Raw genomic sequence first — 4,129 nt, 5'->3', positions numbered from 1 at the left:
ACTAGCCCGCCTAGGTCATCTATTTTGGAACGGAGGGAGTACGTCTCTGCACTGCTATGATTTTTTGTTGCACGTTCTCTGTAGTTTTGCTACGATTTCCCTACCCTATGAACCAAATGAGGCCTGAATGTGTCCATGTCGACTATTGTCTAATCGATCGCTAAGACTACAATTTTAGGAGCTAGGGCTATTGGTCGATCGACGAGGGATAAGTATAAGCGTACCACGAGCTCATCAGCCCCAATGTTTCTCTTCGGTGAGTGTTTTGCAAGCACTATAGCTTGCACAGTAGCTAGCCTACTAACACCAAGAATCATCAAACAAGCCCTGCTGATATGATAAACAGTTCAAACTTACATCTAAGCATGCGATATATTACATCAAAAGCTGGTGAGGATACATCTGTTTCCATAAATCAGAGAGGGTTCGCATGATTCGCTATCAAACAAAAGTAGCAAGCACGGACCACACGAGACAGTGCACTAGCCCTAAGATGCTTTGATAACACAAATCGTTTTGGTAATTAAACACAGGGCAATGCAAACTACCCTGAAGGATTAGCGTAACCAACTATTTCTTGTCATCGATCTCTCGGGCAATGACCACAGAACAGACAGCGGCATGGGAATCGATTTCTGGGCCATGTCCACAGGACTGACCGCGACATCGGAATCGATCTCTGGGGCGATGTCCACAGGATGGACAGCGGCATCGGAATCGATCTCCGGGGCGATGCCAACAGGAAGGGCTGCGACATCAGAATCATCAAGGACGTCCACCGGCACCTGCACAACCCTAACATATTAGCAAGCACATAGCAAATAATCAAAAACCACAACTATGGTAATAAGCCATTATTTTTTACCTTGTGCAGCTCACTGGGGGATCTCATCCCTCCGGGGGCCATCTCCACGTCCTCGATGGGGGCCATCACCTTGCCAGGGGAATACTGCTTCTCAACGGCGACTATCTCCTCAAACTCGTCCTTGAGCCTCGCATAGGTGGCCATCAGAGTTCCTGGGGTAGGCACGATGGGGCCCTTGCTATTTTTCCAACTTTCTTTGAGGAGTTCGTCCACCAACGTCGCCAACTCTTTGGCCAGTGCTTGTTTCTTGGAGTTCTTCGTCTCCATGGGTTAGCCCGCCAACATTGTCAACTCGTTGGTCAGTGCTCGCTTCCTGGAGATGCTGTCTCCAATGGGTTATCCGCCAGCAACTCTTTGCCTAGTGCTCCAGGATCCATCAAGGAAACCACAATTGCAATGAAAACAGGAAAAGAATAGGATGTGAGAATCGGTCGGTGCTTCGCAAAAAGAAGATTCTTGGAATGAAAATATAGCAGCATAACTGATTCGCCCACCTTTCCATCGTCGGTACAGAAGAAAAATGGCTGAAGTGAGTAGCCTGGAGTGAGTTTTCTTCAAGAAAGGGAAGAAAGGGCTTGAACGAGCATTCCAGTGAAATTATGGTTGCTTCGTCCAGTCCAACTTGGAGGCCACCTTACCACTGCTGGTAAAGGTGTGGGTTTTATGATATGATGGGTCATGACGGCCACATCGGGGTGATAGGTGAGTCTCGACTGTAGCACCTCGCTATGATTTGGTGGATGGCACGCGGGCCCGGATGCTTTGAAATGTCCCGCATGTAGATAGAGCGGCTAGTCATATAGGAGTGCTCAATTGTGGCACCACGGCTCAGAGAAAACTGCAACGCCCCATATTCCAGCCCAGAGATAGAGATGAAGTCTTCTGGAATACGGCACTGCTTAGCATAAAAAACCCAACTCTTTATTACAATCTATTTGGGTACAAGGGTTACACTGGCAAAACGACACTACGCCTGCCACTGTTGCTCTATGCAGGCAGCAGAACAACACAATGCAGCGGAAGAACTCTAGCAGCGGAACAATGACGACGGTGGTGAACTCCACTCCGTAGGGACTCTGGCTGGAACGCTTATCCTAGCTCGCATGAACGGAAACCACGACAAGTAAGAAATCAAATCCGGCATGACCTGCAAACTGGCATGACACACCAGGTCAGTACATTGAATGTACTTGCAAGCTCACAATAACCAGAAGCATTCAAGACAAACGACAGCATGGCAATTACAGGTAAAGTAGGAATTATCATGAAATCATCAAAATAACATGGCATGAACAATATAAACATGATACAGCCAATACAACATGAGCATATTAATCCGACAATACTAGCATTTAACATGATGACACTATATGCACCACTTATTCTGCTCGATTTACCTCATAACCATCACATGCATCACTTACCACCGTCGGACATCACACGATCATCTCATGATCAAATCAACCTTGGTATAAACAATACCGTAGTAATCAATAACTGACCACATGGGGCCTGATCTTTACCCACGATTCTCGCACAACATCACGAATATACAACGACTCGGTATCTTCGATACCGCCGTGATCCTTACGGCGATCGCAACCACAACCAACACTTGGTCTCGTACCATGATCCTTACGGCGATCACAACCACGAGTTGTCATTAATCAAGTTATTCTTATTACTATTGACTCATGGTGTACCCTACTTTCGACCTGGGCCCTTATCCGCGGGTGCGGCTATCGATAGATTTAATATACACTCTGCAGAGGTTAGTACACTATACCCACACTACGGAACCCATGGACTCGCACTCCCATACGGGTGGACCAACGGTGTTCCGACAAAACCGTCCTACTACCATGACACTCTCCCGGCCACTCCGACTCACTCCCCACTAGGCTATGTCATGGGTGGCCCTGTGTCTACCTCAAGACACCTCAAACCACCGTCGTGGCCCAAAACAATAAACCGTCCCGCATGTGGACATGTGCACATAACAACAACAATGGGCACACAAGGCTTATGTCCGCCTACCTGATCAGGGTAGCGCGCGCCCATAACCATCCCTCGTCAAAGGCAGCGGCGAGAGGCATGACAATAGACCCAGTTAGGACCATCCCATACCGGTAAGCATGGTTGCACTGGTCAGCATCGTTTCAGCGGCACCATGACTTAGCCAACAATTGTTCAAGTTCAATTTAATCCGGTTAAAACTTGAATGCAAATATGTTGAGCTATGATAAAATGCATGAACATGATATCAACATAATCATGAGGATATCACATAACTATCCTCCATATCAACAATAAATCATATCCACTAAGCATGGCATACTGACTAGCATGACCATCACCGGAGTATAAGACAATATAGCACAAAACTGAAATCTAAACACTACCAGAACAACGATAACCATCTTTTCAACAAGAAAACATTTAATAAATATTCAAGTTGAAAACCATGGCTACTGCATGACTATCATGCAAGTAGGTATTGGGGCTTGTCTGGAGATGAAGAAGGCACCGGGGAGAAGTGCGGTGAAGCCGCGGAAAGATTTGTCGGAAACAGTTATCTCTCGGAGGGGCTTATTACGTGCATGGGCAAAAAGGTCATTTTCACAATGTCAAACCATAGTGAAAATGAAACCAACAGAATGGGCTCGATGAAACGAAGAAGTGGGCTTTGTATTCACCTCGTTTGGAGTAACGGATAAAAAGATATGGATGTTTTTCTGCCAGGGACCTATCTGCAAAACTTTATTTTATAGACTGGGCCAAAAGAGAAAAATGGAAAGCGTATTCTGGGGAATACTCTTCCACTTAAATGACGTGGCAAGGCAGGGTCGGGGCTGGTCAACGGCTGAGGGGCTGACAGGTGGGCCCCGTAGCGCTCTCTCTCTCCTCCCACGCCTCCTTCTTCTTCCCCCGCGCCTGCTCCTCCTCTCCTTGACAAAACATAGGGCAAGGGCACTGCCATCGCCGGGCACGGCGGCTCCGGCCATCTCAGGCCAGGGGGAGGACATCGGTGGCCTCGGGACGGAGGCCCGCACCCATCCAGGGGCTGCACCAACGTCGGGGAGCGCTGTAGCGGCGACCACAGGGAGCAACCGCGGGCGTGGGCTTCGGCCAAGATGGGGCACGCGGCGATGAGGGCTCCGGCGACGAACGAAGTAGATGGGGAGGACCACAGGGGACTAGGTGGTGCTCTGGTGGTGGTAGAACAAAGGGAGGGGCTCGACTCCGGGCGAATTTAGCCGGAGG

This window comes from Triticum urartu, chromosome 6A, assembly GCF_056163025.1.
Source record: "Triticum urartu cultivar PI428250 chromosome 6A, HENAU_Tu73, whole genome shotgun sequence".
In the NCBI taxonomy this organism is placed as follows: Eukaryota; Viridiplantae; Streptophyta; class Magnoliopsida; order Poales; family Poaceae; genus Triticum; species Triticum urartu.
This window is presented reverse-complemented; position numbering follows the sequence as displayed.